This window comes from Falco naumanni, chromosome 5, assembly GCF_017639655.2.
Source record: "Falco naumanni isolate bFalNau1 chromosome 5, bFalNau1.pat, whole genome shotgun sequence".
In the NCBI taxonomy this organism is placed as follows: Eukaryota; Metazoa; Chordata; class Aves; order Falconiformes; family Falconidae; genus Falco; species Falco naumanni.
The window spans coordinates 90973674-90990010 of NC_054058.1; positions in this window are offsets into that span (position 1 = coordinate 90973674).

Here is a 16337-nt window from a genome sequence, read left to right on the forward strand (position 1 = left end):
CAGGCTGAGCACTGTGAGATTCTGTGGTTAGAAAAGCGTTTTGTGCATATTCAGAATTTTTGTTTATCTGAATTAACAATTGCTGCCACTAGAAACATCTTTCCTTGGACTATAAGAAGTTTATAGGCAACAAACACGGAATAAGATGTAGCATCTGAAAACCCCAGAAGGAAAGAGACCTTCCTTTGAAACAATGATTGGTAAATGCACTCAAATGAAACACGTACCTGCTGGACCTCAGTATTGCAATGCACTCATTGGAGTGGGAAATGAATGTGCTGTGCTAGACACCACGTGCTGGAGAAACAAGCTGAGACTTCAGATATGGCATATAACAGAAATCAGAACTAGAAAGATTTAGAGTCTCTGTAAAGACAGACTCATAAACTTAACATAATTGGGGAAAAGCAGTATTTGGAGAAAAAAAAAAAAAAAACCACAACTTATAACTAACTGATCTGAAGTATTTCTTTCCAAAGAAATAAATTATGCTACTTCTAATGCTGATTTTCACTTGGATACCCCTTTGCAGAGCAGCACCCACAGTACACTTTCATAACAGAGCTGACACCTGGGTCTCAGGAAGACCCAAACCAGACAAGAAAAGGTAGAGCATAACCTATGTTTATGCTCCTCCAGGATGTTGGGACATAACTAATTTCTTTGTAGTTATTCAGTTATTATTTAGTTACTATTGACTGGTTATTCAAAGACCATTAGTTGGATTCAGGTGCCGCCTGGCTAAGGCTATTGGCGGAACCAGATAGAGAACTCAGGAGCATCAAAAGAAACAATGGAAGAATTGAGTTTTAAAGTAAGTTAGGAGAAGCAGCACTTCATGCAACAAGCAGTCCACCTATTGAGCCCTTGGCCAACAGATGCTGGAGATGCTAGAATTTGGTTTGAGGACAAATTAGTGGGAGTGACATCCATTGAGAGTTGCCAAACACTTACAGACTATGCTGGAAATTGTTAGAGACTGGGAAAACAGGAAGATTCCTACAGTCTTTCTTGCCTATTCTGTCACGGGCACTGCTGGAAACAAGATTTTGGGTTTGGTGCACCAAAGGGCTGATCTGGGTTGCCTGCATACATGTAACATCTGCCTTGTACTACGCATGAAATGTGAAGAGTTTCAGGCAGTTTTCTTCAGCCTCTGAAACTTAAAGCTTTTCATCTTCCTTTCCTACGTGTCTCCTGCATTTGCATAGATGGTAATGTGGATTGTGTTAGCCTGGCTTACATGAAAGATGTAAGAGATGTTTTGTTTCTAAAATAGAGTTAATAAACACAGATGGTGTGAGAAAAAGAGAGGAATGGAGCTTCTGCTTTCTTATGTAAAGGAAAGCTGTTCTCAAAAACATTTCTCATTTTCTCCCTTGAAGCAGTTGATTTGAAAAAAAAAATTATACACAATTTCCTGCCTTTTAATGTCCATAATGCTAATTCCCCCCACAAAAAGATCTTTTACAGAGTTCATTCAGAAAAAAAAAAAAAATCTTACAGATTTAACTGTCTTCAGAAGACAGAAGAAGATTTTAATGGTAAGAGAAATGGGAAGATGGGTAAGAATGGGGAAGGAATGGCAATGGCTGGGTGTGAGGCACCAGAAAGGACCAAAGGCAGGAGACTATAAGTGAATGCTGCAAGAGTGGCACGTGCTGACAGGACCTCGATGAGGAGCCCACCAAAAAATTGGCACACACACAGCGTGCAGCTGCTCAGAACACAGTCAGGAAACAAAGGGCCAGGAGTAAATTCTGGTAACTCCCAGAGGTGGAGCAGGATGGACAGTGTAGTTGCTACCAGCAGCTAAAGGAAACTAGAGGCACCTCCAGAACCAGCACATGGTCACCGATCTAAGAGGAACCCGGCAAATTTGATGAGGACAGGATGGCACCATTCCTCATCTTCAAAGTTACCACAAAGCTGGGCACAGACATCCTGGTGCCTGCATGCTGGCCAGATGCCTTGGATACACCCACCTTGTGAGCATGTGGTTATGAGAATATGAGTGTGACTGAGTCAAATCGGTACTGCTTTAAAATAACGTCACCTGCCTAAAAAGTGATAAAAGTCACCCTTCTGTAGGGACTTGCACTGACTTTGCTACATTGTGGCTGCTCACTGATCATTCCTGTACATCCAGCCCCTGGGCAGGAAGGGTATCTCGTCTTCCATGCACCTCTCCAACTTCCTGAGCACGTAGCCTCCTCCTGTGCAGGTGTGGAGAATATTCTTTACATAAAGTACATCCATATTTGCCTACACTGGCAAAAGTATCCGGCCAAACTTTTTAAATAAACCAGGGGATGCATCTGCCCTGCCCCACCCCACAGGCTAGGGCACATCCCGGTGAACACCGGCCTGCCTCTGAAAAACAGATCTCCAGACAGGAGAGCCATGAGTGCTGTCGGGAAGACCGACAAAAGGAGTGCACCGCATCCAGGATCACTGACGTAAAGGAAACGTGAGTGTGCTGTTGCCATTTACCGTCTTCTTTTTGCAGGTTTCCAGTTTCTGTGGAGGGCTGCAGGATTCAAGGTCTCCCAGGAAGCCTGGTCTTGCAGGCACTGGTGGAGACAGGCTATTGACTGCTCCATCTCAATAAAACCGGCCCTTGCAGGAAGCTTTCTGAGGCATGGCTCGGTTCTAGCAAAGTGGGAGGCCTGCAATAGCAAGGGCTGCCTGAACACATTGAAAGGTAGACGGTTGCTTTTGTTGAGAGGTTAGTTTTTGGGAATGAACATTTATCCCACAGCTACTTCCTCCTGTCATCAGCGTGGTAGAAAGTCACATCTCAGTGCTGACTTTAGAGATGCAGCATCCTCCCCTGCCTCCCACACAGACCCTGAAGTGCCACGTCCACATGAACTCACACTAAGTCCGTACTGCTTCCACACTGACTTGGACTCTGGCCCAGGTCTAGAGCAAGGAAATTGCAGCTTCAAGTGGAAGCCTCAGTGGAAGAGCAAAAGAAGAAAATTCAAATTCATCTCCCAGCCCCTTTTTGCGGCTCGTGTAGTAGTGAAAGGACCCAGACATCTCTCACTACAGCAGATCAGGGCTAACAAAAGCTGTCTCAGTGGGGTCTAGCAGCAGCCCCTGGCCACTTAGCAGGAGAGAGCCAGAGCTCTTTTTAGCCCAGATGATTCAGCACAAAGAAGCCTTTATAGCTCAGCAGCAGGCATCTCGCACATCTTCTCATCACGCCTCTTCTCAAGTTCTAAATACAAGGGGACAAAAGTTCTTACAAACCTCTGATTCTGTCAATTCCCTGAACATATGCCTGTAAGGCTGTTTCTGGCATTTAAGTATCTTTAAATGGAAAGGATAGAGCTCTTAACTATCACAGGACACCGCGTGCACCATCCTTCTTTCAGAGCCAGCATCTTCCCTGGCATAAGCTAATAACCACTTGTGATATGTGCATTTGTAGGGCAGGATACTGAACAACACTGAACAGCAGCAGCAGAAAGTTCGATGCACGCAGCTGTGCGCCATGAAGGATGAACGGGAGGTCCTCCATGCCAAAGGGTATCACAGCAACCAAGATCTCAGCCATATTTTAAAGGGATTAGAAGTGCATAAATGGCAAGAAGAATTTTCATAACAAAAGACTAAATAGATGCAAGTTTGCAAGCGACAGTAACTCTCTGCTTTATAGGAAAGTTACGCTAGATACAAAGGAACACCAGGAAGAGGTCTTATCCCACCCTGCCAGCTGCTGTGGGGGTGCAGCATCCTCAGAAACAGCCCGTATCTGCTGGCTCTGGCAAGAAGCCTTCACTAGGTAGAGGCAGAACAGAAATTCATGCCCTAAGTGCACTATTCATGTGGATGAATAGTCAGTTCAGACTGTTCAGAAAGGAATATTCAATCTTTGGAAGTTTTCTCTCTCTCTTGTTTTGGTTTTGGTTTTTTTTGTTTGTAATTTACCATTTGGATCACATTTTTGCTGTTTTTTTCAGGACTTATCCTGGCTGGGGATAACTTTGACACTCAGCTACACACCTGCCAAGGCCTGACCAGGCAACAGCTCTGGAAGTGACCTGGAAAAATGCGAAGTAAACCTGAATATCTGCAGTTTTGCTCCTGGGCACAAAGATGCCAAAGCATCCATGCCTATACAAGGCTGAACAACTTTGTACTGATACTTAACCCTGACGTTCTTAGTGACTCTCTTACAAGCTGTTGGGAAGAGCAAGAGCACAGAGCCACTGCTTGCTCACTTACTGCTATAGCTCAGGGAAAAAAAAATATGCCCTGATTTCTTTCCTCCCTCTGTTTGGATGAGTGGGAAAGGGGACTTGAAATAAGAGCCCTGGCTATTAGGAGGAGCATAGGAACTGCTGGCTGTAGCCACCTGCCTCCCAGCTCAGAACCCCTAGCCCTGCAATTCCTATTCCTAACCTGGGGCATGCCTTTTTAACCCTCCTGATGAGACTGGGCCACTATTTGGAAAAAAAAAAAAAAAAATCAGGGAAAATACATGAAGGAAGAAGCAAGTGTTTCTGAAGTAAAGGATAACTGATCAGCACCCTAGACACTGGTTTTATCCCTTAAAGGATTCATGAGAGAAATGCACGTAACTTGGAGCAGGAGTCCATTCCCCAGTGAGCGCCATCTCCTCCAGGCTTAGCATCAGGTGCATTTTCACTTTCTAATATTTTCGGACAAAGGGACAATTTAGGAGGAGGCCAAGGGTGAGGACTCCTTGGAAATTAAGCACAACAGTATTATTACTTAAATCTTGCACACATCTCTAACACAGCTAGGTGCCTGCACATGGGTGGAAATCCAACCTCCACTTCTCGTTCTAACTTCAAAACAGAACTCTTCTTAGCTGGGTCTGAAGGTCCGAGCACTGTTGTTGTTGTTATCAACCTTCATAAAAGATCTTTTGTCTGTCCCTGAAGGCAGTTTAACAGTGAAATATTCAGTATTATTTCAGCACTGAAAATAGTGTCCTCTCCACATATTGGTTATGTTGTGTTCCTACACTTGTCAGATGATGACCCAGAAGACCCACATCAGTCTTCTCAGCGCCCTAGAGTCAGCCAGGGATAAGGTTTGACTGGGCATTGCAGAAGATTTATTGGAAGACGTGGCTGAGCTGAGATCCCTGATCACTTGTGGGATTTCATGGCACAACAGATCAGGTTGTGTTTCACTGTGCAGGGCTGGTGTTCTCCTGTACTGGCATCTCCCTGGCTCCGTCACTGAGCATTCACAACTGAGATTTAAGATGTGGATGTGCATAATCTAAACCATACCACGTGTTATGTCCCGTGTGTCTTGCTAGAGGCCAGGTCACTATTCTCAGTAAGTTCCAGTATGAGATCCTACTTATATTCTCAGGTTATAACTAAATGAGATTTCACTAAGAATTGAACTTATTTTTAACAAGGTGGGAAAAGTCCTTTTTCATCTTCTGAGACTCAGTTCTCTCCTTCGAGTCAGCCAGCTAGGACACCTCCACCAGGGTGCTGAGTCACACAACCTAAGATGGTAGCACCTTGTCCTTACAGAAATGGGTGTGATAACATCTGGGGTTTGAACCCTGAGCTGAAACAGTGCCCGTGCCCTACTGCCAAGCTGAGTCACGGAGACAGCCGCAGCGAGAGAGGCCTTGAGCACAGCAAATACCTCTACCTGCAGTCCAGTCCAAAGCCCTGACCCTGAAGGACAACACACACACAGCTCCTTCCAGCAGCTCCTGTGGGAGCTGGCTTAAACCTGCTGCTGACAGTTATTTTCATTCTTATAGATAAAGATAAGCTGTGGATATGGCAGAGCAGTATTTGGTATAAATCGGTTCGTTGAAACTCAGCCAACTTGTGTCAGGGCTGAAATAAAACCAAAAAGAATAAGTCACCCATCCCAATTATTTTATTTTTATTTCAGCAGTGCTAAAATAATTCAAATGAAAGCAGGTCTCGACAGCAAAGAAAACAGCTTCTGTGCCAGAGAGCCTGCTCACGGGCACAGGGACAGGCTGGCAGGACGGCAAGGGCACAGTGAGGAGGAGTGTGCCAAGGGACCCTGCCGGGCACCAAGGAAGCAGGAGGCAAGTGCCTGCCCCTGGCTCCACTGCCCTGCCCTGCCCTTGCTGACACTTTGCAATCTGCTCGACCTTCAGCAGGTCCCGGCGGTGCCTGGCTGGCGAGGTACAGCCTACCTGTGCACCAGGCTCATGGCAAGAGGCTGTGACACCACCATGTGCAGCCCTTTGTAGGTGACTTTGGAGAGTGGAGATTTATGGCTGATGCTTTGGTCTGCTCAGCATAGAAAATAGTTGGTTTCTAGGCAAAAATAACCCTATAGAGTGTTGTCCAGGACATCTACTTCCATATTTCACAATCTGTAATAGCAGCAGGCTGTGGGCAGAACCCAGCAGGCAGGGGGGGGGTGGCTCTTTCAGTTCAACAGTAAAGACAAAGGGAGCATGGGACTAAACCTGCTCACCTCTAGCTTACGCTTTACAGATGCTCCTCTCTGATTTAGCCCTGGCAATCCCAGCATGATGAGGAAGTTTTCAGAGAAGATCCCAAAGACTACCTCCATTTCATTTTCTGCCGGTCTCTAATTGTTTCCAAACAAGACACCCCTTGTTGCTTGGTCAACATAAACCCACAGTGCCAGTATCTGCTTATATCCTACCTTGTCCCCCCACAGCTTTCCAGCTTCTCCAGCCAAGCACTGGCCTCATTGGGTTTCTGTCAGACTCAAAATCCCTTCTGCAAAATTTCCTCAAGCCTCCCCCTCTTTCTTCTCCTCCTCGCTGCAGGTGGCTTTGGTTGCTCTTCCCTAACAGGCAAGGAGGTACCATTTCCCTCTCTCTCTGAGTTCTTGTCTCCAGAAGTAGATTAAACTTGAAGAAATTAGATTTTTATCTGTCTCAGCTTCTCACTACAAGGCACAGGTGAAAAGGCCTCAAAGAATTGCTCATCGTGCCACGGCAATGGGGGAGGCTGTGCACTTATAGTGCAGTTGAAAGGGGAGTTGCAGTCCCCACACACATCGGCAGCTGCAAAAACCCAGCACTGGATGAAGTAACATCACTTTGCTTTGCTCTGCCTGGATGACTAGTGCAGGTGCTTGTATCTCTCATCGCTGAAGAGCAATTTCTGTGCTGCGAGCCAGCTGAGCTGCATGCGGATGAAGTGACCTACACCCCAGGAGTGCACATTTCTCTCATTTTACAACAGAGGGAGTCTGAAAACCTTCCTCGAAGACCAATATCTGAAATTAGGCAAAGTCTGTAGTAGGTAGGATGTGGCAGAGGGGGAACACAAACCCAGAAAGGGCCCATCTAGTAGTGCCTGGTGGCTGTGCAACCCCTAGGATGTCACATCCCTGACCATCCCACCAGCAGTCATTATGCAGGCTATTAACTGTTCACCATGGCAAGCTGCTGTGCTGTGAGATGCTGAACCATGTCTGGTCCAGCTCAGCGTGCAAGAAGCTTCACAGACCCAACACTCGCCAGAACCAGGGACATACCCCAGCCAAAAGCCCTGCCAGAACTACAGCTCTTCTGAGCTTCTCTTTATCATCTTTAAAACACATAAACTCTGCCTGAGCCACCTCTTAGCAGGGTTTATCTGAAATCAGCATGTCAGGAACTTGGGTCATGTCCTCTTGGGCAGTGGAGAGCCACTTGAGAAGATTATGCCTGTGGTTCTGCTCTTACTCACCCACTCAACCAGCAGAGCTGCCTTGCCTTCCCTGCAGGAAGCCTTCCCACTGAAAGGAAAAATTCAGCACTTGTTTCTGAATCCCACAGAGAGCAAGACAAACCCACCTGTGGGGAAAAAAAAAAAGCACCAGAGTGTGCAGGTTTTGCAGGCAGCTTTCACAGACACCTGGCACTAGCTGTGCTCCTCTGTCCTGCCTGCAGCCACTGCCAGAAGTTTTCTGCCCTTCCCAAATCTGTCCTGGAAGAGGCTGTCTCTCTGCTGTTTGGAGATCATGGGCACAGGTAGGAGCTTGAGAACAGCCCTGGACTTCAGGAGCTTCCGCTTTACCTGCCTACAGCGCAGGGCTGACAGCAAAAGGAAACCCCTAAGGCACCTGGCTGTGCTCCTCCTGCGCTGAGCCATGGCAGAAGTGGCATGAACCTGGGCAGCTTCAGCCAGCCTGGGTGTCAGGGACCCAGCTCATGCCTAGGGCCAGTGGTCACGGAGTGGCCTACGCACAGCCTTTCCTTTTCTGGTTAGAAATAAACTGGGATATTATCCTTCCTGTCACCTTGCCTCTCATAAGGAAAGAGATAAGAAAAGCACACATCCCTGAAGTTTATGGAGGGTGGTTAAATATCATCGCAGACTGGCCATCCTCTCCGAATCAACATTGTATTCAGCCATCCTCACTCTCCCTCCAGTGTTTCTTCTGCCTAACGGCACTGGTCAAACCCACAGTGCCAAGGTGGGCATGCTCCCACGGGCATATTCTACAGCAGGGGGTTGATTCTGTTGCAAGGTGGATGCTAGCTTCACCCAGCAGCATCATTTGGAAGGTGGGAACACAGGTACTCTCCTCTACCAAGGTCTTGAAAAAGCCCTGAGGCAGGCAAATCTCTGCATTTGCACAGAGGCAGCAGGAGGATTAGGAACAGTTATCTGAAGCCTGCGTAACTTCTGATGCTGAAGGGCTTACTCCCTGTTGCACCAGTGTGGCAGGGGCAGAATATGCCTCCCTTAGCTAGGAGAGCGCAGTGCCTTCCTTAGGCAGCACAGCCGGCTGTGCTCCTACTTCTGTGTTTAGATCCTGGAGATTTGCATTCCTTTGATTCTTCTTGCAAGTCATATCCCATACTTTGCAACTTACTTCATAAGGTACTGGTGGGAACAAAATCTGGCACGCTGCATCTCTCCCTAGAACTAACATGATTCTACTACAGTGGGAGTTTGGGGGATTAGTCGCACTTAATTACACAGTTCTTTGAGTAGTATGAATCTTCCTCGTACACAGGTTGGAAAAGTCACAAGCTAATGACAAATATTTGTTCTCTTTAATTATGTGTAGCAAGGGAGGACAGCCCTCCAGCTTTCCTCCTCCATCTCTCTGACAGCTTCAACACCAACCTGCTTGTAGAGCAAAGCAGGCACGGAAATAAAATCCACACTGATTTTTGGACCAGATATCACAGACTTGTAATGTGAGAGCGTGCACTTTATTAAACTTACATTTATTTATAAGTACTAGTAAGGAACTTGGGCACACCTAAGACATCACTGACCTTCTTGATCATAGAATCATAGAATCATTTAGGTTCAAAAAGAACTTCAGTATCATCGAGTCCAACCATTAACCTAACACTGCTAAGTCCAACACTAAACCATGCCCCTAAGCACCACGTCTACCCGTCTTTCAAATATCTGTGGGGACGGTGACTCGACCACCTCCCTGGGCAGCCTGTTCCAATGCCTGACAGCCCTTTCAGGGAAGAAACTTTTCCTAATATCCAACCTAAACCTCCTCTGCAGCAACCTGAGGCCATTTCTTTTTGTTCTATAACTTGTTCCTTGAGGAATGAGACCGAGACCCACATCGCTACGACATTCGGTCAGGGAGTTGCAGAGAGCAGTGAGGTCCCCCCTGAGCCTCCTCCTCTCCAGGCTGAACCACCCCAGCTCCCTCAGCTGCTCCTCACAGGGCTTGTGCCCCAGACCCTTCACCAGCTCCGTTGCCCTTCTCTGGACATGCTCCCCCACCTCAATGTCCCTCCTGAAGTGAGGGGCCCAAAACTGAACACGGGATTCAAGCTGTGGCCTCACCAGTGCCCAGTGCAGGGGGACGATCACCGCCCTGGTCCTGCTGGCCACATGATTGCTGGCACAAGCCAGGATGCTATTGGCTTTCTTGGGCCCCTGGGCACGCTGCTGGCTTACGTTCAGCTGGCTGTTGACGAACATCCTCAGGTCATTTTCCGCTGGGCAGCTTTCCAGCCGCTCTGCCCCAGCCTGTCGCGCTGTGTGGGGCTGGTGTGACCCAGGGGCAGGACCCGGCACTGAGCCCTGTTGAACCTCCTACAAGTGGCCTCGGCCCATCGGCCCGGCCTGCCCAGCCCCCTCTGCAGAGCCTCCTGCCCCCCAGCAGATCAGCACTGCCCCCAGCTCGGTGTCACCTGCAAACTGGCCGAGGGTGCGCTCGGTGCCCTCGCCCAGGTCATTGATAAAGGCATGAAACAGGGCTGGCCCCAGCACGGAGCCCTGGGGACACCCCCTGTGACCGGCCGCCAGCGGGATGTGACTCCGCTCACCACTCTTTGGGGTCTGTCATCCAGCCTGTTTTTTTACTCAGCCAAGTAACTTTTCTTGCCTTCTTACTTTCACTTGCCTTTTAGAAGGTCCACCCCTAGCAAACAGTTCAGGTGAAGCAGGGAAATAATGTGTTATTTCTGGTCACTGAAGGATTGCTGGGTGTTGTGGAGCTCAGAAGCATCACCACAGCTCTTTCAAAGTCAGACAGAAAGGAAAGGAGCGGGGCTGGAGCTGCTGTAAGTTGTGAAACACTCCACAAGCCGTACTTGACAGCTGCACAGTAACTACCTGGTCCATCTATCGGGCTCATTTGGGCATCTATGGTAAGAATCCTGATTTAGTTACACATGAAAAAACTTACCTACAGTGAGCAGATGGACAGCCACCCATTTTTATGAAGCAGGATGGACTGTTGTGACCCACATGCCCTCTGGGCATGCAAAGCTCATCTTAGCAGAGCAAGGGTAGTTCACCATCGTTGAAGTGTTCAAGGTCAGGTCGGACAGGACTTTGAGCACAACCTGATCTAATGATCGATGCTCCTGTCTGTGGCAGGTTGTTTGAACTAAGCGACCTTTGCAGGTCCCTTCCAACGCAAACCATTCTGTGATTCTAAGGGAGTGAAGGCAGTTGTCATCCTTTACCCACGTTGTTAACCTGGCAGCTGCCAGCAACAGGAGCCTCACCCCTAGCTGTCGTACTCAGGGGCTTGAAAAGAGGGTTTTTACATGAAGCTGCATAGCTGGGACTTACCCAGCCTGGCCCCCGGGCCATGCTGGGCCTCCCCACACACAGGGTACCACAGCTGGCACTTTGTGTCACAGCTCCCGTTCTGGGCTGTGTCCGCTTCAGACAGCAAGTACTCAGGCTGATCACATCTTTTCCTGAGGCTCAGTTAATCTTGTCAGTCCAGAAAAATGGAAAGAAAAAAATATCCTACTGGTCTTTCCTCTGAGCTGCCTGTCCTTTACACCGCTGTTATTATTCTACCACCCTTCCTCCAGGCCCACCACCCCTCAGAAGCCTCATTGCTGAAATTCCCCAGGGAGCCAGGACCAGCCTCATGGCTCCCACTGTTCACCTTGCTCCTTGCCTGTCAAGGACCTCGAGTGTTCCCTCCAACTCCCAAGCTCTCCCAAAAATGGCTCCTACTCCCCAAGAACTATTTTCCTCCTTGTCCTCCTCATCATCATCATGTGTTCACCCCTCTCCTTCATCTGGGAAGACGGATTAAGTCTCTCCGTGCTTTGATCAAAGCCTCAAAGTGCTGGATCATACTGCTACTGGATCTAATCGAATTTCAGCTGTTAGTGGTAAATCACATCATCTCATCGCTGACTCTATCAGACAAAAAGGGCCTTTCAGCTGTCTCCCTCGAAAAGCAGAGCTCCCTGCTCTTGTCAGGAGAAGCAAGTGCTAGTGGTCCCTCTTCCAGTTTGAGAAGGAAGGGGTTCCCTCTGAGACGTAATGAAACTTGCACAGAAGAGAGCTCAACACCAGATACAATCACATCACTCCAAGACCTGGGATCCCCCACGCTGATCTTCACCCAAGCCTTGGCCTGCACCACTATGCCATGTCTGCAGCAGCATCCTTATCCTGGGGATACTGTTAGATGCCAGATATTATTTTTTCATTACTAAATATTCAATAAAAGCTGAAATTAAAGAAGCATGCTCTTCAGAGCTGGTCTGGGCAGACCAGTGCCCTACCAGCTCTGCTCCTCATGCTGGCTAACACTTGACTCCTGCCCCGTGGTCCTCCCGCTCCACCTGGCATTGCTGGCTCGCTGCTGGCTCACAGGGCCCTCTGCTTTATTCCTGTTAAGGAATCAGACAAAAAAGAAGTTTACGCTTTTCTTTTGTAGCTCTCAGACGATGAAAAAATAGCTGCAACACATGAAATGACTGCTGTAAAGATGTCACAGTGAGGATACTGGCAGGGCTGACCCGCAGGCTGGTCTCGCCCTGCAAGGCACGGCTGGATGACCACCAGCAAATGGAATAAAATGCATTTAAAGGCCCAGCCCTGGGGCTTCAGACCAAAACACCACACTGTGCTGCGGAAAAGTGTCCAGACCTCAGTAAGTGCCAGACGCCAGGCTTTCAGGGATCTCTGGCTGCAGGAGGATGGCATGGCGAAAAAACCAGAGGCTGCTTTTCAATAGGAGTGTCAGCCCGCTGAGTGCCACCAGCGTGCTGCCACACCACAGCTCTCCCAGTGCTGCCTGCCATGCTTGGATGGCAGAGAGGGTGTTGTGTGGCCACACTGGGACCTCCCACAGCAGCACCTGGCTGGTATAGCCACATCTCCATGTCTCATGTCCCCATCCCCAGGGTATCCTACAGCACTGTCCAGATGTGGGACTGGGCTCAGCATTTACACCCTCTGCTCTGCAGGGTTGAGAGATGACATTTTCAGGCAAAAGCTTGCCAACTAATGACTTTTTTTTTCTGGACTGGTTCTGGGAAAAGGGAAGGAGTGACCCAAGGAGTCTAGGCTATGAATTTTGAGTTGCTGAAAGAAGTTTCCTGGCACGTATAGCCAAACCCCATCCTGATGTAGTTGGATGTCTTTTGAGTTTTTTGCATGGTAAAAGCAGCAAATAGGTTGGGTGACATGAAATCTTTACAATAAAGCCCTGTCAGCAGGGAGACATTCCGTACCACCAGCAGCCAGCTGAGCGGTGCCCTCCCCTCCTGAGCCTCAGCAGTGCTGCAAGGGGAGGCAGGGAAATTTGCCTCCTCAGTGCCAGGGGACAGTGGGAGATGCATTCTACTGCTCCCCCTTGACAGCACCCTCTGCCCAGGGCCCTTGAGACTATCCAAAAGGTGTCAACTTATATTACTTATTTATAATAAAATTCCAGTCATTTGTATTCAGTTATATTCATATAAAATATATCATCTGAGACATTATTTTTCATGTATCAAATCCTGCTCCTCTGGTAGACTTTAGGAAACCAGCAAGCGTATCACTTCATTTTTCTTCATACAGTATTTCTAAGCTCAAAATCTGATGACATCTGAAAAAGATCTTAAAACATCTACCAGCTTCGCCAAATTGAAATATTGATGTACTTTAACTGCAGTTTTAATAGACTCTCAAAGTTTTCAAACACTTCTACTTGAAAGTGCATTCAAAGGTTTGGGGGTTTGTGTTCGGGTTTTTTTGACTGGTGATTAAGCAGTTCTGTACATTGTAATTATGATGGAGAGCTGAACATCTACAACTCTGCTCCTCCAAGGCAGACTTGGGTTATGAGTAGTCCCATTCCAACTTATACGTGCAGTCTGTGGCGTAATAGGGTCCTGATCCACAGGAAGGGCTTCATTGAGCTGCTGCAATGCAAATAATAATAGGTACAGCTGAAACATAAGGTCAAGAAAAGATTTATGTGTTTGAAAGATCAGGACTGATGCTGCTCCTGTACAGAGAATAAATGATAGATGTAAATTTTATTCTTGGTAGCCCAATAACTTACATTTGTTTATGTTTCTCCTCGTTGTAAGTAACCCCCAAAACACATGAAAAGACCATGAATATAATATACTGTTGTGCATATTTAGCGTTTAATACCTTTGAATTTTGGTGCTAAGATTTGGCCCTTTTATTTTAATGCCTCTTTTCATAAGGCCAGACTTGAAGTGTCTGTGATTCAGAAAACTCTTAACAGGCAAATTATGAAGTCTTCCTACAAAAAGAAAAAACTTCCTTCTAAAGAACTTCACTGGATGCTCTTTGAGAGATCTAACTCTTGCTCCAGTGTTTTTATCATTGTCTTAAAAGGCAGAGCAATTCAACCATGATTAATTTTTCATGCGTTGGGTTGGAAGAGATAATTAGAGTATGCTTCATACCGATTGTCTGCAACTGCTTTCTAATTAACTAATTGGCTACAGAACTAATGAGATTCAAAATTAATTATTATATTTGAATTTGGCCAGACCTATTTTAAGAACCATGAAGACAGATTGGCCAGAAGCTTTCATTTGATGTCAATCAGACCAGTATTTTGGAAATACTGTTACATTATCACCTGGGTAGCTATTTTTCAATGGGTTTTGCCTCTACCTGGTGGCTGAAGGATGAATTGCATGATTCCCAGTTTTTCTTTGGTGGGAGGCAGGCAGTCTTTTTCAATAAGAATATATACAGAAACAAGAAAAAATTCTTTAAGCTATTACTGTCACCTAGGGACTCCAGGTTTTTTCCCCGTTCCACAGTCGGGTCAAGAAACTATTGGAAGGGATTAGTGGTGTGGGTATGTGAATAAATATGATATATTAATCACAGTTAGCATCAGCAGTCATGACTCACATATCTAAGATTTCCTTGAAAGCATCAGCAAGCAAGTGTCAACAGACAAGCAAAATCCAACAGATACAGTCAGCTTGATTTTCAAAAGGTGTTGGGGAAATCCTTCAACAGCAGCTCATAAAGTAGCTGCCATGGATTAAGGGAGAGTGTCTTCATGTGGTGAAGCAATTGGCAAGAACAGGAACATGCCAGCAATATTCACAAGGAAGGGGACTCTCAGCTGGAGTCCTACACTGACATGTGCTGTGACTGCTCTGAGCAACCAATTTCTAAAAAAATCTGCAAAAGAAGGTGAATGATAGGCCTTCGGGGATATGGGTAAAATTGGTCAGCTATGCACAGCTGTCCAAAGTAATACGGATGAGAACTACTTCAGCAGTTCAAAAGAGTTTCAGAATAGCCCCAAACTGGACAGTAAAATGGCAGGTGGAATTTGCAGAATTTACTGCTCTGCCTGCAGGACACGAGACAGGGTAACAAGCCAAGAAGCCCTTTGGGCTGCTTATTCTTGATTTTTATGTATCCTCACATCCAGTACCTTCCAAATTTGAGGAAAAACTGCAAAGGCTTCTAAGCATTTGCTGGAGCACATCTCATCTCCCACTAGATCACGTTTCACACCTCAGCAGGAGCTGTTTATCTGTAAGGTAGGAAAAGAGGAAGATAGCCAGAAAAGCCTCAACTAAATGTGAAAGAGGGCTATCTTCTTTTCCATTATAAGTCCATAGTGTACAACAAGTGCTACATGAGGAAAGTGCAACATGTTCCCATAACACATGTACTTAAGGTGACTGCATAGGTCACCTTAATTCTGGCATACTCTTGAGAGCTTGACTTTGCAAAGGCACTAATGTTCATTTAATTTGGTCTGTCTGTGTGGTTTCCTGTGAATAATTAGTAGGAACCATTTCTAAAATCAGCAACACTTTACATTTGTACTCATTTTGAGATGACTTTCCTTTATCAGACTCAGTGTGACTCAGGCTGCCTGCTCTGTTCCCGTAAATGCAGGCAAAGCCCATGCCGGCTGCAGACACTGACCCGTTGGAGGGTCCTGTCTGCCTGCATCCCTTGGTCAGACCGTGTCCGAGGGCAGTCAACGCTCCCCCAGCACTGAAACCCTGAACGTGGTCCATGGTGAGCACCAGTGCTCGCTGGGCTCAGCATGAGAGATGCCGGGCAGCCGCTGCCACGGCCACCCAACCTGCAGGCACGGTCCTCACCGCACGGCCAGCCTCTGGCAGTACCAACAGCAAGAAGACAGGTCTATATGGCGTCTATATGGCTTTCGGATATGCTGATGGGTGCCAGACAAACTCTTGCAATGACGGTGCTGTTAACAGTAATAGGGTGGCAATCCAGCCCAAGCAAGGAGGCTGGGCTCAGACCTGCCAGCAGACGTGTCAGCTGATTGTCACATCCCAGCATATCTCACATAGCAAAACTGTCAGCGGATAATTCAGCGACCTAAATGAACACTGCCAGTGAGGCCTGCCGGGCTGGTCCGCCCAGCGCTGTGTGTGTTCGACGTGCCAGCTGCTTCTGATCAAGCACCGCGGTGCTGCAAGCTTGTGCCCTGAAGCAGTTCCAGCTGCTGGGGCTCAGACGCTAAAGGGAGAGGAAACACCTCTGAAAAATGCCCAATCCAGAGGCACATCTCTTGGGTCACCCCGCCATCACCTCTGCACAGGAAGCCTCTGTGCCCATGCCCAGGTGATGAAGCACAGGGACAGGGCAGATGCTGGGCAG